The 26,451-nt window shown below is 40.9% G+C and overlaps 1 long non-coding RNA gene across 1 annotated transcript; it reads right to left on the reverse strand.

The window, feature by feature from the left end:
• Positions 1–17,839: 17,839 nt before the first annotated feature.
• LOC137607826 (uncharacterized) lies at positions 17,840–24,286 on the reverse strand. Its single transcript, XR_011038042.1, has 3 exons — positions 24,206–24,286; positions 19,369–19,450; positions 17,840–18,699 (listed from the first exon to the last, which is right to left on the reverse strand). It is a non-coding gene; the product is annotated as an uncharacterized lncRNA (long non-coding RNA).
• Between the last annotated feature and the right edge of the window lie 2,165 nt (positions 24,287–26,451).

Here is a 26,451-nt window from a genome sequence, read left to right on the forward strand (position 1 = left end):
CATTTAACGCAAGTAAACACTTTGGAAACCGGTTTTTCGTTTTTATGACCATCCTAGGTCCTTGATATGAGTGTTTTGTTGCTCGTGATGAGGTGTATGGGAAATCGCCAGTGCGTTCCCATTAAAGTAGACCTAATCGCAGTTTCATTCGGGTTATGATAACATTACAGTGTTAATTCAGCGTGAACCTTTCTAAATGAGATCTCCGGCTCTTTGTTAAGGTTTCAACAACCTCAATGTGACAGTACAGCGATGTGAATTCTCAGGGCGACTCACCTGGTTTAGTGAGGGGGATACTTTTTGGTCTTTGCTGCCACCTACAGGTCAAATTGTGGTATGTCCTCCGCTTCATCCGAGCTGAAAAATGAGCTCAATATTTTCGCTTTGACTTGATTTTTTTTTAAACCTGTTTTCGACATAATATGTAATTATATAATTTTTTAAATTTCAATTTATTTTATTTGATATGTCTGTGTTATTACTCTATTCATTGTATTCTATTCGTCTTGATTGTTCTTTGTCACTGGGGACATCTTGACCTGTCACAGTCGGAAAACTGCAGGTGTAAATAATAAAAAAAAAATCAATGAAGGCTGAATTGCGTTTATCTGTGGCAGGATTGTGTACGCTGTCACAACGTCACACTCTTGTGACTCTCTGGTTGAATTTGATGCAACAGTTTTTAGTAATAAATCAAGATTTCTGGAGTCTAAAAGGTTTTGTATTAAGCATGATTTCATGATTTCATACAAATTAAAAACAGAACAAAATAAGAAAAAACAAAATTAAAAAAGGAAGCAGCGATTCCATTGTAATCAACATTCTAATCTGGTTTCTGGTGAAGGTGGTTGCTTGGAAACCTCATCTCATTTAAATGTCAGACCTATTGCTTTGGAGCATAATTATAGTTTACATGTTAATGTGTAGTGGAAATAAACAAATCAATACATGCACTTATCAATCATATCTAACTGCATTTTTGTGTTTAAAACACAGCAGGGTTTTTGCATGTAAAATAAGTTTCTCAATTCCGACGCAAAGAAGAAACACCCTTTGTACAGTGACCTTTAATATATATATATTTCAAACTCAGTACTGTATCATGTTTTGTCTGAAATGCTTTACTGAAGATCTTTGCTCAAGTTAATTCCTTGGTCCCATACATGAGACAAGCCAAAAAGCTGAAATACAATCAGACTTTGTCATGATTTAAATGCCTACCTCCCCCTTGAGCCCTACACAGAGGTATTTTGTGCTCCCACTTTGATCACATGGAAGTAGCAATAATCAGAGAAAATACAGGCTCAGGACTGACCTTCTCAACCCCTATATGATCAAAAGCATACACAGTTTGAGATCCATTAAAATGGAATGTAAAAAATTACATTGCCATTTAAGAGCATTAAAGCTTTGGGGTAAAGATGACTCCCAAAAGGCTTTACAGAGTAAGAACTCTGCAACACTCCCTTTTTAAGATGACCTTCATCACCTCTCATATGATATAAGGATGAAACAATGCGGTGATTTAATGTTTTCTTCAACATGATTGTGTCTGTTCTCAGGAGTCTAATAGGGAGGCTTTTATTTGCATGTGTAATGAACAGATTGTAAAATTGTCCACTGTTAAAATGCATCCGAGGCCAACTGGGAGGTACTGTCCTTTATATTATCAACAAAATTTGTAAATACTGTCATGTTGTGTGGTATTAAAAGGAATTGTGAAGCAATTTTAAAGAAGAACCCATTGGGGATTTTATATTCATAAATACAGTTATCTGTATTAAAAGGAATATCTCCAAAACATCCGAAATATCATAGGATTTCAACACCTGGGATGAATATGCTGGTGTTAATGCAAAGAGAATTCATAGGAAGTTATAAAAAAATGTTTTAAGCTATAGATTCCACATTATCTGCTTAGCAGGTGCAACAAAAGATTGCAAGAATATAGGAAATAATGCTCTAATTATATTCGAGCGATAATGGGCCTGTGTAAATACAAGAAACTGTTTTCAAATTCTATATGATCCCACATGATACTTATTTATTTATACCTCTAATGTCGCACAGTCCGCTCTTAACAAAGCTTTACCTTTTCATATCTGCCGGTGTCGTTGCATTTTCCGGTCGGTAGATGGCACACTTGAATGAATTATTGTTACTGGAACAGAGGCGCGTCCGTGACGCTCCAGGGAGCGCGCAGACGCGTTCCGCATCCTCATAGATTCCGCCTCCGCGTGGCGTCTCGCCGCCGTTCCGTACCCGGGTGAAGAGTTCACGGTGCGGGCTCGTCGGCAGATGATCCGGGACCCATGACAGAATCTAATTTTATTTTGCAGAGCAAGAGAGATGTTATATTACTGGAATAAGTGACGGGACCGAAAGAAAGCATGCCTATAAACAAAAGTCACGGACAGCCTCTCATTTATAACTATTAGGAACACTTAACCTTATGGTCAGGTTACGGTTATAGATAAATCCAGTAGCCACTTATACTGCGACATTTTATTGAGAGGCTGCACACTGAATCATTATTAGATTTTAAACACAACAGATATTTTATTGAGCCTATTTGCATCTTTTACCGTCCACTGCAACTTATGATGAAATAGACGTACTCACGTGGCCTTTCACAAACACACACACACACACACACACACACACACACACACACACACACACACACACACACACACACACACACACACACACACACACACACACATACACAGATGGCAATCCACTGTTAATGCACTAGTTATAGTTAAAAATTCACTGCGATACCCACTCCACCTGCTTCCCATTTTGTTTTCATCCCATTGGAAAACTACGTCTCCATCTCTCTCTCTCTCTCAAACACACACACACACACACACACACACACACACACACACACACACACACACACACACACACACACACACACACAAATTGTGCCATAGTGTCTGAGCCAAACAGGGTTAGCTGTGTCCTTCAGCGTAAAGATGCACTTGAACGATAATGGCCAGTGGGGAGCACTCTGTGTAATCATAATGACCTATCTGCTATGAGTTATATCAAGATTTGTCCACATGAGTTATGTTTCTGCATACAACACCAGTCAAAAGTTTGGACCAGGAAGGTGTGTGGGAACTTTTAACTGTACCCCTCCTCTCTCTGGCTTTTAGTTTCTAAGAATGTTTAAGTCTTGTTTGCATTGTAGGGAATTTGTGTTGTGAACAGCAATAGTAATAATTGTATTTGTTATGAATATATCCTGTTGTTGCACTAATGTGCTGTATCGTAATGTGTTTTTGGCAAAGAAAGGCCAACCATCGCACAGGGACACCGCGGCTTATAAAATGAGCTTCAGATGTCCTCAGACACTCCCCAGAGTCAAATGAAAATACAAATGGAAATATTTCATTCCAAAGGAAAAAAAGTAGGGTAATAGCCAAAAGAATGAAGGTGGTGGAAATAACATTACTTATAGAAATAATAAGGTTTGGGGAATATCGTAAAGTTAGATTTCAGTCAAGCACAATAGGAATTTATTTCTGTTGTGAATTTAAAGAAGAAAGTCGCTGCTTCTTTCCTCCGAAATTCTTGACAAATCCATTCATTCTCATATCAGCCATTTTTTCTTCTGCATGTAAAACCTCCACTAATGATATTTTTAAATCCTCACACGTTTTCCTGTTCCTGGATCGAGCTAATTGATTTATTTTGAATTCACAGCGTCTGACTGAGGTCTTAAAGGAACAGAATCAAAGTGTAGAATCCTCCTCAGTGTGGGATTCTGCTATTCCACCTGTCCACCAGTAGTAGGCAGCAGAGGACTACAGCTGTGAATCATGGTTCCATCCCATTCCTCATTCAACCTTCAGGTATTCCCATGCATATACTATATCTACTATTTAATATTCTAGAATAATATTAACCGTGTCCTGAAACATAGTAGGTCAAATTCAGTATGCTTGTGCCCAAAAGTCACGTATTGCATTATGCAGGACATCAAACTTTTTCCTGGTTATTCTGATCTATAGAGATAGACCTGAGCCACCAGAAGAGGGAAAAAGAGATGACAGCGTGCACATGTAATTCATGTAATGATATGTGAACTTTATAATGTAGGAGTGTCAATTTTAAAAGCTTATTTTTATGAAATATTCCATAAGTCTATGCATACTACATGTAAAAGTATGAATTTAATAAGTTAAGTGAAAAGCATGTGATTACAAAAGCAACCTTCTTTTGCTGCTTGCATCACCTGAATGTGATGCACATATTGTTTTATTCCACTAATTTGTTCAAGGTTAAGTGTGACATTCTGAGAACTGGTTGGTACTGTGTTATGTTACTACTGCAATGTGGAACCTCATGGTAGAATAAAAACTAGAATAGATCATCCATCTATTTTAAATCCTTTGCAGGTTCCAGGGGGGCTGAAGCGAGACGTGAGGTTGCAGTGCTGTGTTGGACCCCCTCCTGATTTCTTCTATTTTTGTGTTCATCTCATACTAAACTGTGTCAGATCTTCAAACTAAAATTAACACAAAATAAGGGCAACCTGAGCAAACACAAAATGCAAGTTTTTAAATGATTATTTTGTTTAACAAAGCAAAAAAGTTATCAGACACCAAACAAACCAGTTTGAAACGGCATTCGCTTTATTGAACTTGTCAGACAGAGGTGCCACCTTTAGCAGCAACAACTGCCACTAAATACGCCCAACAGCTGGAGTTCAGTCCCTGACATTGCTGTGGTAAAATCTGGACCCTCTTCTTTGCAGAACTGTTTTAGTGCAGCCAAATTTAATGAGTTGTGAGAATGAACTGCATCCCAGTGGCCTTCAAGTCTGGAGTTTGACTAAACCTTTCCAATACTTTATAGTTTGACTCCATATGAAACATTTAGAGGTGGACTTACTCTGATGCTAGGGATTATTATCTTTCCAACTTCCAACTTGTGACTCATCGGTCTATAAATCTTTCTCCTAACAGCTCTGAGGGTCATCCAGGTGTGTTGTGGTAAAATTCAGATCTGGGTTAGCAGGGGCTTTCTCTTCACCACTGTCCAATGGATGCAAGCTTTGCCCGCTGTGTTTAGACCCGTTTAGCCATGAACGCTGACCTTTACTGAGGTGAAAGAGGCCTGCAGTTCCTTTGGATGTTTTGTTTGGCTCTTTTGTGACTTCCTGCATGAGTGTTCATTGTGCTCTTGGAAGAATTCTGGAAGGTTGGCTGCTTCTGGGGAGGTTTGTGATTGTTCCAAATCTTCTCCATTTGTAGATGATTCGTCTCGTTGAGGACCTGTAGAGCTCCAGAACCTCAGAAAAAACTTTACAGCCCTTTCTGGACTAACGTACTTCATTACCTTCTTCCTCATTTCTTCAGAATTAGTTTTGATTTTAGCTTTGTGTGCTACTGGTCAGAGCTCCTGGTCAACTTCATGCTTCTGAAACACTCTATTTAAGTAATGATTTGTTGATATGACTATACTGGGCAGGTAGTAATCTGGCCTCAATGTGTCTAGTCTGAACCATATATAAATGCAGTTTGGTAGGTTATTAGATTTAGGTTAGATAGTTTTACACACAAATGATTTAGATATTGTGTATCCTTTTTTCTCTGTGAAATAAACTCGTTTAAAAAGTGGATCCTGTGTTTACTCAGGTAGTCTTTGTCTTATGTCAAGTTTTGTTTAAAGATCTGACGCAGTTTAGTTTGAGATATACACAAAAGCAATTGAGATCAGGAAAGTGATAACCGCGTTACCACCACTGACGATCCGCTGTGTCACCGCTTTCTGGCATCACTGTGCTTCAATATTATCTTCTTTTGACTTGATTAGTATCTCTCTCTCTCCCACACACACACACACACACACACACACACACATACACACACACACACGCACGCGCATGCGCACACACAAAGAGAATTAGAAAATGAGACAGACACTTAAGGCTCTACTTCATATGTCACCAGTCTGACCCTGACTGCACTTCCTGCTCACCAGACAACTATCGCCCTGCAATGTCTGGTGACACACACACACACACACACACACAGACACACACACACACACACACACACACACACACACACTAGTAAGACAGCTGACACCAAATGGAGCTGACACAGACAGAGCTGATAACAGGGGTTACCCTCATCATTCCCACTTACACCCTCACGACTGTGAGTCAAACACACACAGACACACACACACATACACACGCACGCACGCACACACGCACACACACATACACACACACACACACACACAGACACACACACACACACACACACACACACACACACACACTGTGTGTTATCAGTGGTCATGGGCCCCTGCTCGCGTCACACTCCTGTCCCCTTATCGGCACTGCTTTGCTCTGAGGCTGTATAGCTCATCCTCCTGAGGGAAACTCAGGGACAGTGTGTGTGTGTGTGTGTGTGTGTGTGTGTGTGTGTGTGTGTGTGTGTGTGTGTGTGTGTGTGTGTGTGTGTGTGTACAGATGTGTGGATGTGCCAGGCGATACAGGGAGGAAGTGTTGAAAGAAGCTGGTGCAGAGGGCAGCAGACAGACTCCCCGTCTGGCAAGAGAGACGTTTTAAGACAGGACGGCGAGCGGTGCTGCAGAGGATGTGCGATCTGTTTGTGGAGGCAGTCAGACGTGCTTTACCTTTATATCCCTCGGTGCTCCTGTAGTTTCGCTCTAATTCTGTCTCTCTGAAACAGCCCATGCTTAGTGTTTTGAAACCAACTGTGACTCTTGGCCCTTTGCTCAGCTCTTTATCCTTCCTGCTGCGGGGCCCCTCCTGTTTTCACTCTTTTCCACAGCTGCGCTCACTCAACTGCTGTGTGCTTTTTTTTCTGTCACCGTTTCAGACGTAAAGGAAGGACTTTGGGAACAAGGTAGAGGGGGAATTTAGAATCTCTGCATTTTTCATAGGGTGAAAATAGTGGTTATAGATTGCAAAGTATAAATCTCTGTCTTTCCTTTTTTCCACTTTTTCAACCTGAGATCTGGTCTGTTTCACCTCCCCCCTCCAATCCACCTCTCTCCTCTCTCTGACCATTTAGCTCTAACAAGTGCTCTCATAGTTAATGAAATTTCCCTGTCTCTGCTCAAATTTCTGCAATTAATCTTCGTGTGCCTACTCCCACTTCTCATCATCTCACCTCTTAATAACATCCACTTCCATCCTCTCCTTGGAGAAACAAGAATTCCTACCTTCACCTCTCCTTTCCCATCTTTTCTTTATCCTTTCTTCCTCACTCCGTCCCTGTCCCCACGCTCCCTGTTTTAATTTGCAAGTGTGTAATCATATGCACAGGAGAGGTGGAGGAGAAGGAAGAAGAACAGGATGAGAAGGAGGAAGGCTCAGCCAACATTTGCCTAAGGCTCTGCAGCCTGGATCGATAAGTGGTCTTAAGTTTATCTGATTTTTATCAACGAAGTCGACAGGGGGGCAGGTCGATGGGCTATGCCTGCGTCAAGTTGACCTTTTCAGGGACGACGGCGAGAGAGGTCCCCCTGAGACCCCCACGGTCCCTTGTCACCGTCTGACTGGCATAAGTCTGTTGCGCTCAACGACAAAGTCTGCAGAGACGTCTATATCAGAGCCTGGCGTGTCTGACAGGGCCTGGCTGTTGTATTTATAAACTGTCCTTTGGCCGTGACACTTTGCCAATGATTGGGGCCTAATTTATGCAGGCAAATCTCCTCTGTGCAAAAATGAAAGCTAATAGAGTCATTAGCTGCTAATTCGAGCCAGGATACCTTGTATAAATTGGCTTACTTTGTAAATCCCTCCCTTGATAATACCCTTCTCCTCCTCACCCCACCACCCTTCCTTGTCTCTCTCATCTCTCACCCCAGACCACGGCATAACATCATACACACTCTGAGCACACACATTATTTCAGTGCTTAAATGGTTGATGGAATGTGTTTGTTTAATGGCGTGAAGCAAGCTATGTGATGTGGTATTCATGTGTTTCCACCTCTGTGGCTGTGTTAAATATACATACTCAATGTACCAGAGCTGTTGCACTAACAAAGCGAGCTTGTGCATGCATTTGTGCAGCAGCGTGTGTGTTTACGTTCGCGTGTGTGTCGCCATCCTGCTCGCCAAAGCTGTTAATGCTGATGTGCTATTGTGCTGCCTGATGGCTACCTTATTATGACATTAAATGTTTATGAGCATTGATCAGCGGTAGCCCTAAAATGAGAGCCATTTCATATCTGCGCTGGCCATTGCTTAACGGCATAGTGATGGATGCACAATAATCTCCAATGGAATGGCAAGAGACCTGCACACACAGCATATAAACCAGCACACACAAGCACATATGCAAAACTTTGACTAAGACTCATGTGCACATGCTGGAGGATTAATCTGAGTCATTGAACTTTTAATTTTTATTTCTCATTATCCTTAGTTGAGTGGTTGCTATGAGGACCAAATCAGGAAGAGAAGATAATTGTAGGGTGAACCTGGCAGGACAGAAAGAACATTATCAATGTCATACATAAAATTAAGGTTAGGGAACATCATGCAATTGTTGCTTTACTCATCTTATTTATACGTCTTGTGATGAAGCAAGAACTGTAGACGTGAACTGGATTGTTAGTGGATACTACAGGCACACAAGCAACCACACAGGAAGCATCGAGGCAGGAAGACAGCACTCTGTCCAGTTTCCTTATAGGTCCCTGTTACGCCATCACTTTGTGATCACACGTGTAACTTTGTTAATGCTCCTGCATATTTCTGTCTCCCTATGAATGATGTCCATTATGGTCCAACAGTTGTCTCCAGTTAGAGAAGTGAAGGTATAAAGTAAAAGTCTGGAGGCTTCCCAGGGAGGAGTTTGCGCATACCTGTCCTTCCTGTAGAAGTTTGTATCTTTTAATTTTCCACACATTCTTTTCCAACTTACTGCTTTACTGTCTATTTCTAGTGTCTATTTCATTTTTGAATTTCAGTGCCAACACTTTTCTTTCTTTTCTACCTGCCCATGATGCTCTACTGATAATGAGCTTTACAGTACATTCCTATAAATTATAGAATTCTGATGTTTATTCTGTTATCATGCATTATTTTTCCCAGCCTGCATTGTAATTTATAGCTGTATGATATTAACACAGGAGGACTCTGTTTAGATCAGATAGAAATATATTGAAGGCAGAAACTTGTGCATTATGGCAGCAATGGACAGCTATCAGTGTCTCTACATATAACAGTGGGGCTGTAAATCAGGTTATAGCGTAAAAAAATTGTTAAAAAAAATTGTCCGTGCACCCATTAAAATCCTTCCTAGCATCAAAAGATTTATTTTACTAGGCTTTCAATTCTGTCAGTCGAGAGGAAGATGGATGGATAAGATGTGCAGATATGTGGGTTATTCCTGGAATGAACTTCTGCAGTGTCCAACAGTGTTAAAGTTAAGATTGTCACCAAGCTGGCACAAACAATCCCTACATCATCCTCACAATGTGAGGTATGTGAAATTCGAACATCTTTTTTGTTTTAGTTGGTGTGAGGTTAAGACTTGAATACCAGGTATGACATCTGCAGGCACTAAGGGAGGAAGACGCAGCAGCGTTTTAAAGGAAGACCCAAAATTACTGAATGTTTTCCTTGAAAAATCTCAGTCCTGACAGCAGGTCCAGGAAAACTCCCACACACATCAAAACAGCAGGTACCAGATGGAAAAGACTGGATGGAATCATAAAATGTATTTCCAGACATACTAGGGAGTCTCAAATACGGTAGTAAATCATTTATGTCCATCACTTATGTTATTAACAACTTGGAAAATTGAAACAGTGCTCATGGTACCGACTCCGCACATGATAATTAATCTATCTGATCATCTAATTGCCAAATTATTCCAAAACATCCACTTTGACTTTGCCATGTGCTGCTATTTGATTTCACAGCAAAAACACCCATGAATTGGGCTAACAATTGAATAAAAAGCTATTTTCTTTTTTGGTTAAGCCTTAAATAAAAGGTACTTTCTCATTTCTGGTTGATGCTTTTGTTCTGCACACATGAGCGACAATGACTGGGAAGCAGAATCAGAACACAGCTTAATTTGAATATACAATCAAACTTTTCATTTTTTGCTTCAAAGATTGTGAAATGAATAACAAAGTCACTCCTATTACTTCATTTATTACTTCATTAATCATGTGCTCACACATTTCCTTAGCCACCATTCGTCATGTGGCTCAATGGCATCATTATAGATCAATGAGGAGCCGTCCCCATCAAGAGTCAGACTGTCATCATTTAGAATAATCAAGATGTTGCCTGCATGCAGAATATGCTGCAAAGCCAATGCTGTGATGAGAATCTAACGCCAATCTGAAAGTCCTGAGAGACGACTCAGTGATGGGATGTTTGCATGAAAGTAAATTTTAAAAAGTTTGTTTTCTGTTTTCTCACTCTGCTTTTTTTTATGTGAGTTAAGTATATGATTATGAGTTCAGTAATGAAGTAAAATTGCTTTTTACAAGTACAGGTTGTTCAGTGGGTTCAAACAATGCAGCACAAGTAAAGCATAATGTAATACATATTGGAAAAACAAAAAATTATTATCAGTACATTTTATATTGAATATTAATTGAGATTTTCTAGCCTACAGCTAACAGCATAAGAATAAGAATTGTCTCACCACAGTCAAGACTGTGGTGAGAAATGTGTACTAAGATTAAAGATTTAAGAGCTGGAGTAAATATATATATTTAAAAAAAACCAAAACAAATACATCCTACTGATGTCATAGACTAACAGTGGGACTTCTATTCTTGACACCCACTGAAAAGCCATAAACTGCATCTTTATCCTGTTAAAGCATCAAAATCTCTATTCTTAATTTTCAGTACTAAGTTACCATAAATACTAATAACATGTAGAGAGCGTGTCCAGCAGTATTTTTCTAAATAAGAAATAATATGGGCATAAACGACATGAAACATACGTGTTCTAATGTGTTAATAATATTAAGTGTGTTTTTGGGTGTCATCCCCCTTTCACTGCAGAAGTTTAGTATGCTCATTTTGCAGTTCTGTTCTTAAACATGTCTACTTTCAGTGCTGAGGGACAGTAACGTGTTTATTGGCTTGATCTTGGTGGACCCTTTGCCCCATCATTCCCAATCTTCTGTCCCATGTATGCAAGCAAATACATCAGTTTTTATCTGATTTGTAAGAGAAAGAGCTCTGCAGTGGTTCCATCCATCCATTTTCTTGCAGACGAGATTATTTCAATCATCCGACCAAGGAGCAGCCTGATATGTGTGAAACAATGAACGCAATCGTCTCGTCTATAGCTGCTTATCCGCTTGTGGATCACAAATCTGCTGGAGCCTATCTCAGCTGGCCATGGGAGGCTGGATAGACCCTGGATACGGACACTTTGTGTTACCAATCACCTACGCTGCACGTTTTCAGAGGTGGGAAGAAGCTGGAGATCCTGGAAAGAACCCATGCAGACACGGGGAGAACATACAAACTCCTCATAGAAAGTAAGATGAGGATTAAATCAACTTTATTAATCGTCGGAGGGAAATTATTTGTCCGCTCTAGTTAATCTATGTTAATCACATGCATAGTATATACATGTACAGAGCCATGACACACACACAGCAGGCCTCTAACCATTCAGATTACAGGTAGAGCAGCAGGCAGCTCCTTAATGGTGCACCCCAATGATCAACTTATAAAGGGGATGGTGCCTTGCTCAAGGGCACCTCAGCAGTGCTCGGGAGGTGAACTGGCACCTTTCCACTGCCAGCTCACACCCCAGTCCAGGACTTAGTGGACTGAGCTACTGCCGCCCACATAGAAAGTAATTGAACCCACAACCTTCTTGTTGTATGGCAACAGCGTGCCAATGCGCCACCTTGCTGCCCCATTCAGTGCTTCTCTGTGTTTGTAATACATCTGTTGGTGCATAGGGATTGCAGTCTGTGGCAAATGGAATGTGAGTGTAGAAAATAATACATCAATGATGAGAAAAATATCAATCACATTATCTGCAGCATTCAAAAACAATGACTGTGTATTCATTTTCATTTAGGGCAAAAAAGGACAGCAGGAAATCTTGATTAAATATTACTTAAAACTTCCCAGACATCACAGGATCTAATGTTAATTATTGTTGTGTCTCGTAATACAAAAAAAAAAAGGCCCTGGAACAATTGCAGTTAGATATCCCTGTACATGTGCAGATTAAGATGATGTCAGAGCCAGCCTGTGCATCAATAGTGCATGCAGATTGTGGCATAAGATCTATGTAGGAGCAGTTAATTTGCCCTCAAAATAGCAAGAAATACAGTGTGCCATCGCCTGTAGACCAGGTTTGTGTATTTGTGTTGGTCAGTGGTGCAGGTGCTTTCAGCTGTGACACTCCCATGGGTGTACAGATGGGTGAAAGAACATTTGCTACCTAAACAACATGGGTGCTGTGTGTGAAAATAACAACTGCATCAGCTGAGTACTGGCAATAGCCCTTGCGTTGCATCACATGCCACTTGGCAAAGGCACCTCGTTCCTGCTGGTGTCTGGATTAAGGGCTCAACTAAAGAGTAACCACAGTCTCACCAGATCAACCAGGACTGAAATCTTAACAAACATATGTTTCTATTCCTATTATCTGAACTTTTGTGCTCACCTGGTTCTCAATTTCTCTCATCCACGCTGTATGTTGTATAAACCATCCCATTTCCACTCATCCTCTGCTACACTTTAACCTGAGCACATGATTTCTGTTTTCAGCTCTTTGTTCTGTCTGCATTTCTTCTATGATAAGTTTGCAGTTTGATTTACTTTCTGTTTATGACAGCAGCAAACATTGCCATTTGTCTTTTATTCGTATTTGTAGTGCTTCTGATCTATGACTGCAGCAAACATTGCCTTTTTTCATTTATTCGTATTTGTAGTGCTTCTGCTCTGTCTTTTTCTTTATTTGCAAGTGAGACACTTACTGTCAAAGTAAGGCTTTTCAAAAAATTATTACAAACTGTCTAAGAAAGGATCGAATCAGCTCAAAGAAGCAGAAAATCTAGGATTAAGAAAAACATTTTATCAAGGAACAACGAACAAATAACAGTACATATGGCGGTGTTTATACAATATGTTGCTAATAGTGGCTGTCCTTTTAACAGTCATTTCATTAAAGGCCAAAATGATATTTTTAAAACAAGATCACAAAACCTTCTTACTACAAGAGTACCGTTAAATATAATAGATGTGTGGTGATATAATAGTAGTTCCAGAGGATTCCTATACGTGATATACACATCTGGTCCCAATTGTCCATGGATTATGGCTTAAATAAAACAAAAGCTGTACATGATGAACCTAAAGTAGGAGGGTACACTCCAGCCAATGGTGTCTATTGCTTTACCAAACAGCATATGCTGGCTAATATTGATGTAAAAAAGGCTTAGATAGATAGATAGATAGATAGATAGATAGATAGATAGATAGATAGATAGATAGATAGATAGATAGATAGATAGATAGATAGATAGATAGATAGATAGATAGATAGATAGATAGATAGATAGATAGATAGATAGATAGATAGATAGATACTTTATTAATCCCAGAGGAAATTGCATAAATACATGTCATCATTGAAGGCATGAACAAACAACATGTATTAGTGGGGCAGTCCAGTGCTGGAAAGCATAACATTAAAACAATGGTTAGTGTAAGATGAGTTTTTGATAATGATATATGGTGGCCTATAGGCTACCTACATCATTTCCTTTAAAAACTGGTGAAAAAAATGAATCTATCTGTAAAAACATATACCTACTGCAGTTACAGATAATGGATAACAAAGTTAGCCCCAGGGTAGGACAGAAAAATGGGCCGCTTCAAATGCTCAGGTGAGCACTCAAGCAGATAAATATGCTAAAACCAGCTGCCCTTCTGCCTTAGAGATGAAGCGATCCTACAAACCTATTGTTGATGGAGTCTCTACTGGAAAAGGTCAGTCAGAGACTTTGAACCAACTCGCATTGTTGATGACTTTAGGGTTGACAGAATGACATGCAGACAGTTGAGGTCATCATCTACAGAGACTTATGCACTTATGCGCTTAAGATGTGTGTGTCGGCTCTGAATTAATCTGAATCTGCATGCATAAATAAACCCCGCAGCCACCATCTACTCAAACAAATTACTTTCTTTTTTAACCGTACACTGAAAAACAAAACTGCCACAACGATCCATAAAGTCACCATTCCATAGAGCAGAAATGAGCTCTGCATTGACACCAAAAACATGCAACAACACGGGATGTGAGCAGCTAAACCATTAGTGATGCTACAGTTGTCATGCCTGTTAGCATTTCAAAGTTATGGGTTTTCTACTTTATGATCCGCTGACAGAGTAACCATCATAGTGTGTAAATTTTGTTTGCACTGACATGAAATGGGTTGCTTCAGTAAAATATTGCAAAGAAATTTTGTGTTGTTTTATTCTGTAGCCCTGCTTTCTCAGCCAGACCAGTGCCAGCAAGCAACATCTGGTGTTAAGCGAAACTGGCTGTGAGGAAGCTAAAGCTTTGAAACGTGCAGCGAGTGTAAAATAGCTTGATATATGAGTGGATGAACGTCAGACATGTCTACCTGAAGCTGCTTTGAAGCATACCTCACCTGCAACCGCACAGGTAGCTGTGGAAATGTATGGCTGCCTGCACCCCTGTATCCCTGAATGTGCTAGTGTCAGTATGCCTGAATGTAGAAGAGGAAAAACGCAGGAGCTACAAGATGGGGAAATGGATGAAAGAGGAGGGGATGGAGAGAGAGAGAGAGATCTCTTCCCTGTTTAAGTCTAAATCTCTCGTTTATTTGTTTGATTAATTTGCACGACAGTGTGCAGTAACCCTGTTCTGTCACTCCTCTTTCACTGGGGTTTATTTTTGCAGGGCGGTACATGGCCCCATAATGTCACTGTAATACTGGGTCAGGCTCTTCCGACTGGAGGGATGGGAGTGGGAAGGAAAGAGAGAACACGGGATGAAAATACGTGATATGGGAGGAGGATAAGAAAAACGTGCCTCGTTCATCTTCCCAAACTTAATGTTGAAATAACACCTGGTCTGACTGGATTCGCTGTGGGTGTGCTAGAAGGATATGCACAGCAGGCTGACAGGGACTGTCAGCACACACACACACACACACACACACACACACACACTCACTGACACACACACTCACTGACACTAGCTGATGCTAGGCTGTAAGTGTGAGAATAGGTATTGCTGACACACAAGAGAACTGAACCTGCAAACCTTCATCTAACAATATCTTGGGAGGTCAAACTTGGTGACAATGGTTGAAAATATATCATTTTACAAGGCTATGTGTGTGTGTGTGTGTGTGTGTGTGTGTGTGTGTGTGTGTGTGTGTGTGTGTGTGTGTGTGTGTGTGTGTGTGTGTGTGTGTGTGTGTGTGTGTGTGTGTGTGTGTGTGTGTGTGTGTGTGTGTGTGTGTGTGTGTGTGTGTGTGCATGCGTAAATGTTCCTGAGCGCCGGTGTGTGTCTATGACAGTGCTCTCGGGCGGAGACGGCAGAGTTAAGAGGGAAAGGGAGAGAGGCATCTTGCATATTCAACGCTCCGTCGCCTGGCTGTCATCGGCCAACTGAGTGCTGAGGAGATATGGAACAAGCCAAATTACCAACCATGTTGAATTCTGTCTCCGGCAATGACAGCACTGTCAGAGATGGGATTTAATCTCTTAATGACGAAAAGGAATGGGAATGTTTTGTCCCTTCTTTTCCCTTTGACCTTCTTCTGATCACGTCAGGTCATGTGGACAAATCACACTCTACTCCAAAAGAGAAATGTCCATGTCTGAATACCGTATATCCCTTACTTTCTGCCGTCTTCTCTCCATCTCTCCATCTCTAATACAACCTGTCATGCTGGATCATGATTGATCAGAGCCTCAGTGGCCAGCGTCAGCTCTCCCTCTCCTGCTGCGGAAATGAATGGGGATCCGATGTGCTCCGGCTATGAAGTTAGATCCTGAGTTATTGGTGACATGAGTGAGAGGCAGAGAGAGGGAGAGATGGAAATGAGGGTGGAGGTAGATATAATGAGATGAACATCTCTGGTACGTACATGCTGTTAGAGATTTTGTTGGATTTCCTGGAAGACTTACAAAAACAATTGGGTTCATAATATTAAGTTTCCAGCAGTTACTCTTAAACTTCCTCACTTTGAGCATGATACGGATGACTGCTTTTCTGGATGCCCTTTTATAAGTATTGAAAGATATTACTTTACTTCATTCTTGAGGCAAATACTTTTGACATGTACACCCAAGAAGCTGTGTGAAGGCACATACATGTAGTGTTCATCATTTCCATCCTCTTATTCATCGTACTCTCAAGTTCATTAAGTTATGAAATGGACAGAAATGATCAATTGATTGGTGAATGTTAGCATATTCCTCCTGTCAGTCACCAGTTGATGGTGATGGACAATAAAAATGATCGTCATATAAAGTGATTCACAAACAAGTCTCCTTCTCTCAGTGCTTAAACTTGAATAGTCCTCACCTATCACCCACAGGGTTGCAGCTGCATCCCGTCATACCCACTTGGCAGTCACTATGGCAACAGTTGTAACTCTGGTGATTAATGCCCCAGGAAATAAAAGTGTTGCCAGAGACGATGTGGGAACATTGTAACTTCCAACGTTGTGAGGGCCTGGAATCCTTAGGTGTCCAACAACAAGCCCTTAGCTAATTAGCCAAATCAGCTCACTGGGGTTTAATTACAAGCAGCTCACAGACACACCCGTGTCCAGGGGCACTTTAATTACCCTCAGGTTTTTTTTAGGAAAAAAGGGCCTCAAGCTCTAATTATCTGGCTCTGCACACTTCTGGGCATATGTGTGTGTGTGTGTGTGTGTGTGTGTGTGTGTGTGTGTGTGTGTGTGTGTGTGTGTGTGTGTGTGTGTGTGTGTGTGTGTGTGTGTGTGTGTGTGTGTGTGTGTGTGTGTGTGTGTGTGTGTTGTCACCTTAACCAAAAATAAAAATGTAAAAACCCCACAAGGTATGCTATTACCTTGTTAATCTTTGCTGCAAATATAGTGAACACATCTTTTTTTTTTTTTACATAGGCTCAGGGGGAAAAGGATGGGGAATGATAAGAGAAGCAAAAAGAGTGGTGAACGACAGGAAGGATAACTGGATAAGAGATTGTGAGAGAGATTTCTGCATCTAGTGAGTGACAGCTTTGTAGAGGAGTAGAAAGGGGATGAAGAGGCAGAGTGAAGGAGTGTAACAGAGTGTGTGAGAGGACGTGATGAAGATGGAAGGAGAGAGATGGTGCCAGTCTAGTGTAAAGTAGGAGTGTGTTATCTGTCCTTTCGTGGCGGTTGTCAAGCAGAGAAACCAAATGCTTTCATGTTGTCTCACGGTGGACAAACAGCAGTAATTAGAGAGACAGGGTGATGGAGCGAAGACACACTCGCATTACGGTGCGCAACATTATTCTCACAGACAGCTGCAAAAGCCTCTCTGAATGTCATACCCTTCTGTGGAATGTTCTCTCCATGCTCGGGATAATATTTTGCAACTTAAACACTTATGTATCACAAAACATTTCTGAATTTTCTCACAGCAGCAGAGAAGTATTTCCAATTCGTGACATACTTTTTTGTCTCTTCCAGCTGTGATTGGTCCAGTGAAAAGACCAAGAATTTTTAAAAAAGTCAGTGTAGTTATCAATTTTTAATGATTTACTGATGATCTTAATTTTACCAGCAACAAAAACAATTACATTTATGAAAAACAACACAAAAATGTATGCATCATAAATATCTCAAGCAACACAAGTGCACATTTTACTGAGCCAGTGAACTCTGTCTCTCATCAGCATTGATTACAGCAGTAATCCTCCTCCTCATGGACTAGCACATCCTCCAGGCAGTGGCCCAGTCTTCAGACAGAGCTGCCCGGAGTCGCTGCTGTGTCTGTTGAAGATGTTCCTTCTGTCGCACTTGCTCACTCAGCCAACACCACAGATTTCCAATGGGGTTTATGTAGCAGCTCATCCCAGGAGTTCCAGAACCTTATCCAACATAACAATGGCACAATCCCAGTCATGTTGCTCTTGCAGATTTCATTTTCTCCCCAATCTCTATGCTGGTCCAGTTAGTTTGGCATGGACTAGTTGGATGAAGTCATCATTATTTTCTAAAAGATATATTTTCAGACTCAAAACCACTGTCTATCTGATTTATGAGCGATCAAATCCATCTGTTGAGAATTATTGCAAATCATGTCTCATAGAGATGAAACCAATTTTGGAATAGAGAAAAAGTTTTCTAAACTTGAGTCAAACAAAATACTAGTTAATTTTTAAGTCCCGTGTGTTCACTTAATCTGTTTTTTTTTGGCTATGTCTCTATCGTTCAGAACTCAGGTGCAGATCTTGATGAAACTTACTCTCTTAGTGTTGTCGCAGACAAAGCAGAGTTATGGTGCAGTAATTATGACTTCCATGCTCTTCAGAAAATGCTGTGCCATACTATGTCAGGTGCGGGTGAGACGAGCTTCGTATGGATTCATTGATTGACAAGATGACTGGGAGCTGCCAGACTTGAAGCATTGAGTTGGATCAGTCGATTTGTCCTTGGCTGACAGAGAGGACTGCGATGACACAGAGCGCGCGCTGTAAAAATACAGACTCGGTGAAATTAGGTAGCACAGAGATAGCAATGCATACACAGCGAGGGTAAGACACAGGTCTGATTGTGATGATGAGAATAAAGATAAAAGCAACAACTGTGATGATGATGATGATGATGTTGATGATGATGATGATGATGATGATGATGATGATGATGAGGATGAGGACAGTGAAGATAATATACATAAATACTTTCTATTACTAGAATCCACATGGTCCCCATGAAAAGTAATAATCTTTTATTTGATGGTAAGTTATGCTTGATCTAACAGATCATTGAAAACAAAGTGATCCAGAGGGGGACTGGCCCCAGCACTAATCTGACTGGCCCCTGAAGTACACCTGTGTGCTTAAAAAACGCTGTCTTTGCAAAATGTATTATGTGTGTCCAAGTATGGGACCAAACAAGGAAATAAATGTATGTATACATCTACTGAATAAGAAAATGATTATGGATATACTTGGCCCCAAAATTGGGTAAATCCTAGGACCGTTTCTGCACACACACACACACACACACACACACACACACACACACACACACACACACACACACACACACACACACACACACACACACACACACACACACACACACACACCATTGCAGCTTGACAGTCCTCCCTTTCCTTCCAACTGTAGAGAACACACCTTCAGCCATTCATCAGTGTCACTGTGTCGCCGTCGGTTACAGCCCGGGGCCCGTCGCGTCTTCATTACGGTCCGAATAAATCTGAAATAAAACCTCAGATGATTTATTAGCTTCCGATAGCGTCGCGCTGGTTAGCATGGTCTGCCGCCACTCGGGCCTAGAGAGACAGTCCTTCGACAAGGGCCACAGAAATCTGATGTGACAGGGAGATGTTTGCGTGATGATATCAGTCTGTGATCGCAGGTTCTGCCTGATGAGAGGAGGAGGGCACCCAGGAGAGCGGTGTTTACTTTCTGCATGTTTGTGTGATACATAAATTCTTGAGGCACAAGGTGCCTTTCAAACAAATGAAAATCTTTACTTGGGTGAAGTTTCATTCCAAATCTCAAACATCTGTTTGGAAATTATTATTTTTTTAAAGAAATAATTCGTTTGTTTTCATTTTATGCTTGAATTAATCTCTTCATTTCACATTTAATCACAAAAGCATATTGGCTGATGAGATGATGTTTCACATTACTACACCCATCAATCTGCATGGAAATGGGGGAAAAAACAAAAAACAACTGCAAATGTGCAACAGATGTGAAGAAGTCTGTGAGAAGTCAAGTGACAAAGACTAGGATGGTTTTCACAACAGGCAAGTAAATATATACATAAACAGAAATATAAATATGGATGGATGGATTAGTAGATAGATAGATAGATAGATAGATAGATAGATAGATAGATAGATAGATAGATAGATAGATAGATAGATAGATAGATAGATAGATAGATAGATAGATAGATAGATAGATAGATAGATAGATAGATAGATAAAGCATCCGTTGTGTAATTTACTTTTAATATTCGTATTTTTTAAATGGTCGAATGTATGCAAATTTCTCCTGATTTCTACATTTTCCCCTCTCCCTTATGCTTCTCATTTCCATAAATAAAGACAGATACATATTTGGTCGGAGACTTCACTCATACTGGATTTGTCTACTTTTGTTCATGTCACCTAAAAACTTACAGATGAAATAGAGCAGTACCGCTGGAAGTCATTGGGGGCAGTACGGCCATTCAAGCAAGACACCACAAAATTTATATATGAAAAAAAGCCATACATTTCTCCTGAGACATGCTGTGCATGTCTCAGTGTATTTAGTAGCGTCACAGACTGCCTCCAAGTACAGCGATGCCTCGCTTTTTTCGTTTTTCATTTACTCTGGATATAATCACATCTTCTACTGTTGTCATTTTCTTATTTAACTTTTCAATAAACTTTTGTACATGTGTGCCGTTGACATCCTTTAAAATGGACATGTTTATTTTAATTTGAGGGAGCATTGACAAAACCCTGTGACTATTTTTGTTGTTCCTAGTGGAGTTTCTAACCCTGGATCAGTCCCATTTGAGCTCAGGCGAGTCCAAAAAGACAGAGCTCCAGCTGACTCCAGGCCAGTTCAATGGGGAGATGCACAGCTGAGACATGCAGGTGTCACATTGTCCTGGTTGTCACTAACCCAATTACACCTGGATCACAGGGGACAGTCTTGCTCCAGACTCACATAAGCGTGCACATCCACACTGACACAGGTAATAAACACACATGCAGATTTATAAAACCCATTCATGTACAGTGAGAGTGAAAGATGAAATAAATCTGAAAAAAACAAAGCCCTGACATTTAGGAAATTAATTTCTTGCTTGTCATTAATTAATTATGCATTAGAAAAGGCAAGTCGAGAAGATTATTAAAGGAAAAATGAGACATTAAAGGGAAAATGGATTCTCAAAACCTTCCCATCCTCTTCTTCATTTCCCCGGTCTGTCTTTTTCATCATCCTACTTTCTCTCCTGCTGTTCTTCTACCTTCATCTTCAACCAATCCATCTGGCAATCACTCTCCTCCACTTTGCTCTACTGATGTGTGTGAGTGCGCCTGCAGGAACTCATCTGTGAAAGCGTGTACAAGCGTCAACTACACACTCATGCAATCAGTATATATCAGTGTATATTTGTGAGCGCACGGTTGTGATAAAGCACTTATTCTCTGAGTGTGTGTGAGTGTGCACGCATGTGTGCGTGCTTGTGTGTGTGTGTGTGTGTGTGTGTGTGTGTGTGCTCTAATGGTGTTTAATGCCCAGACTAATGGTTTCAGCAGGGAATCCTTGTGCGGAGTTTGAGTCCAGGCCTGGGCTGATCGCTGGCAGGACCATCCCTCATCCTGATACCGCATGGAGGTGAGTGCCAGGGGACCGCGTACACACACACACACACACACACACACACACACACACACACACACACACACACACACACACACACACACACACACACACACACATACACACACACACACAGTGTCTGCTTCTGACTGGCTTGCTTGCTCACTCTCAGATTCTCGTCCTTTGTTTCCTCATTGACTTTTATTCAGCACATCTCACTACCTCAACCATCATCCTCATCGTCCTCCCACTATCACATCTCCCAAATTTGTTTTGTGCTCAATATATATGATTCACTGTTATAATTTTTTTCTTAAAGTTGATGATACTAAATATCTTTGTTTGCGCATGCGCGCGCGCACACACACACACACACACACACACACACACACACACACACTTTACACTATGAACACTTCTTTAGAAAGTAACACATGCTAAAAGCTACAGTCCCCACCTATTTCGATCAAATCGCATTGTTTTGATAAATTTTTTTGGATAATTTTTTGTAAAATTGTGTATCTTTTGAATTGCTGTTTACTTTCCTCAATATTCTCCTGCATGTGACTAATATCATAAAGATGATTTTTGTTTTTACTCTTATAATAACAATAATTGATATAAAACCATGATGTGTGCTTGAGGTACATGTTGAAAGAAGGATGATTCAAACAAATAGATCCTCATTAAAAAATGCATTAAGACTTGACTTAAGATGTTGCAGCACAAATCCTGGATAAAAAGCCTCCATAAATACAATTACAGCTGTTATGTTGATGGTACCATATAGAACACACAAAAGGGCAATTGCTTAGATTCAAGGTTGCTAGCATGTAGGATTAATGGGTGCTTTGGGCCACGGGGAATCACATGATCTCAGCTGGCATGTGGAGAGGGCAACAGATCCTTTTTAAATGCCGAGACTTAAGTACGGTTGAGGCTTTTTGTTTGGGAGTGAAGATTGTGAGTTTGTGCATGTTTTGTGTAACGATAAATATACTGTATGGGTGTGTGAGGGATTCAAGAAAAGGGTTGGTGTGGCTGGTATATAAAAAAGAGAGAACAGATGGGTCATAGCTTTTGTGAAAGGGGGAAACAACAAGGTTAAAGGTGATAAGATCAAAACAGCAAGACTTTGGTTAATAAGAATCTGTGGGTCGCACTGAAATGGCTTGAAAAGGAAAGGTTATGTGATAGGAGCAACATGAGGGAGTACAGAGGTGGAGAGTTCAAAGTGGTAAAGACAAGATATACGGTTGGTGGTAAAGGTGTGGAGGGATTAGAGTAGGACAGTTGAGCTAAGATATAACAGGAGTCAGAGGGGTATGGGGGAGGCAAAGCTGATGAGGAAGAAAAGGAAAAGATAAGAACTGTGATGTTAGAGAGGAGTGGATTGTAGAAGGTAATGGAGTGTTGGGGAGGAAGTAAGAGCAAGGCAGGGGCAATCGGACCCATGTGTGGCTGTGTGTAAAAGATGTGGGCAGTATGGGGGTACGCTGGAGCGAGCCAGTGGGGCTACGGGGGTGTGCCAGTACAGATGCTCTGTGACCAAGTGTCGCACCTCGAGCCAGGAAGCTGAATCCAACGATTAATCACAGAGCCCCTCCGCTTGTAATCAAACGGGCTGTGGCCATGATGTATGAGCCATGTCACAATTACTGACTCGCACCCTCACACACACACACACACACACACACACACACACACACACACACACACACTGCAGTCAGAGTTGATCACATGCACACATGCATTCACACATGTATAAGGATGAATGTACACACACACAACACACACTTAACCAACTCTGGCGACTCACCGGGATTATGGCTGTCTTCCAAAAGGCCACTGGGGCAATCTTCAAAGACACAAACATAAACAGCCTACAAAGCCAACACATTATAATCTTAGTCAGCAACATGGGAATAGCAGAGGAGAAAATGTCAGCGAGGACAACAACAGGAAGAAAAAAATGGGAACAAAATAAATAGGAAGTTAGTCAGTGGGAGATCAGGACTAATGAGTAAGACAGATATACTGACAAATGGTGGAAAACAATAGACAGATGAAAAGACCGGAGAGGTGAGGAAGGCTGAAAGAAGAAGTGAAAGTGAGAGTTGGTAAATGAAAAAATCTGAGAAGAGATAATGAAAGAGAGAGAGGAGGAAGTGAGGGCCAAGGAGGGGATGAAGAGGTGAATCCGTAGGGATGGGGGTAAAGCTCTTGGTCAGCGGTTTCCACTGCGATGGTGGACAGGCCGGTTGACAGGATGAATAATTTAGGATGAGGTGTGGACATCGATCCCACAATGCACTTCTGCCTGACCACATTTTCCTAAGCACATATTCACAGACACACACATTCAAACGCATCATCCTCAGCAGTTCCTCAGATCAGAGCTGACCTTTATCAAGCCGACATCCAGACAAAAAAAAACAAGTACGGATCTTTCCGTAGAAACATGAGTATGAATATTTAGATTCATTTAAAATGTGATATTTGATTAACATATTTAAGTCGCATTTAACAAGTTAATGTCGATTTCATGCAAATTATGGAAGCAAAAAAAAAACCCAGTACAAATATTTAAGCCATAAATAAGACAAATGCTTGTACATACATTTATACATATCTATGTCTTGTCCTCATGTTGTCAGACGCTGACCGATGCTAGCTTTCAGTAGTCTCCTCTGAATTGAGTCCTTCCTGTTTGGTCGACCAACTTCCTGTCTACTGCAACCTGATACTTCCTGTTTGAGTCAGATGCCTTTGACCCCATCAGCCTGTCATCCAAACCAAACACAACCACTTCCCTCTCATTTCACCAGTAGGAAAAAAAGAAATGAACATAATAGGAGCTAATTTCAACTACTTTGTTCAGATACTTTGCATCAAATAACTGATATTAATATTTTAGTAGTTTACTACATTGCCGAGCTTGATATTACACATCAGATATGATGAACATCAACTTAAGTGGCAGCCGTCCTTTTCTTTTTCCTCTCTTTTTTTTCTTGTTACATTCCCCTCTGGCACAACATAGGATCATTTTTAACCCCATAGAACAATGTTTCTCCCAAATCTCTCTGGCTTTGCCGCACCTCTCTTCTTCATTCATCACACAGACTGAACGGGTGACCGGGGAATGACCTCACCTCGAAGACGTGTGCACGTACACACACACGCGCACATACACACACACACACACACGCATTGTAAACACGTACAAATACAAACTCTCACACACACAAATTGACAAACACGGCATAAACTCACACAAAAGCACGATTCATTTATCACAAACAATGGAAACCTTGGAACACATGCTCAAACAAACGTGTCTACACTCACGCACACACACACACTCACACATGGCGGTTCCTATCACATCCGTTACAGATGGGTTCTCCTCCTCCTCAGTCCTAAATGAATATAAATATGTCTGTTTGACATCATTCATCTGCCAGAGAGCATTGCATTGACCACATTTGGCCTGAAGGGGCAGTGTTGCTCTCTGCACTGGCGAGAGGGGAAGGGAGAAAATACTAGTAGTAAAGTTGATCAAAGGGCACATAGTAAGGGTGATGCAAGGTAGTAAATTTTGTCTCAGTATACTTTGTGATTTTTTTTTCTTGAAGTTATTAGGCAGCCACACAAACAAGACTCCCAGCCTTTTTAAATACATTTCAGTTTGCAACTGTAGTCCCTAATCAAATCTGATCCTATCTCTTCCCTCTTGACAGTTTGCATTCACAATAAACCATTTGAAAACCCATTAGCTCCACTTTCCATAACCGTAAAGCCAACAGAAAACCGATATCATCAGTAACAGTCCAGGAGAAGATGATGACCAGATGACAAGCGAGATGTGGACAGACCGAAGGAGCTGAGAGGAGGAAGAGATATCAGTGATGGGAACAAATTGAAACAAAATGGTGGGTGATATGCCACTGGGAGATTCTTAGAGAGGTGTCATGCAGGCCAGTGGTGAGAATTTAGAAAAGAAGGCATTTCATGATGTGGTGTTTAAGATAATGATCATCAGAAATTGAGAAAGAAAGTATCGCACCTGTTGAGAGCCATTTAAAAAAGATGTTTGAGGTCATTTAAAGATCCTCTCAGTTATCATTTGAAAACCATTAAAGTTCACCAGATATGACCTGTGTCATTAGTCACCGCATCTTCATAATGTAGTATTTGCAAAGCCCTGAGGGAGGCGACAGTACTTTCAAAGTGAGCCTTCCCCTGCTGCAATCTGTGCTCCATATGTCATTAAGCCCATTAGGGAAACACTAGGTTAACATTACCGAGAGCCCCAACCGACATAAAAGCGCCGACTGACTTTGTGTCGCTTCCTCCCCTTTGCTGGCTGCCGATATTAACAAGCCATTGTCTTTTTCTCACCACTATGCTTTTTGAGCTGCATCCGCAATTTCCTCGCCTTGAGTCATTTCTCTTATTCTAAGAGCTTTTTATGCTTCTCCTTGTTTCACCTTCACTTTCCCTACAACCCACCATGGGGGGCTGTAAAAAAAAAAAAGATGTTGACTATTTTAGAAAACTCGTAGGCAGTGCCATCTGTCAAAATGAAGGAATGACAACCCATGCGACTGTCCTTCCTCTTGCTGTTTTGGATTTCAAAAAGTATAGGATACTGTATAAATGTCTAATAAAACAACAGGAACTTTGGGCGTGCATTTATGATTATGTGTCAAACTTAAAAACAGATGTTTAGATAGATCTAATCAAAATTGATCGATCACGTTGCTCCCTCCAGGAAAGCAGCGAACCAATACGGCGTGTTCACGTAGAGGTCAGGTGGAGGTCAGCGCGGACTGTGATGCCTCCACTCAGCCCCCACTCCGT

Source organism: Antennarius striatus, chromosome 14, assembly GCF_040054535.1.
Source record: "Antennarius striatus isolate MH-2024 chromosome 14, ASM4005453v1, whole genome shotgun sequence".
Taxonomy (NCBI): domain Eukaryota; kingdom Metazoa; phylum Chordata; class Actinopteri; order Lophiiformes; family Antennariidae; genus Antennarius; species Antennarius striatus.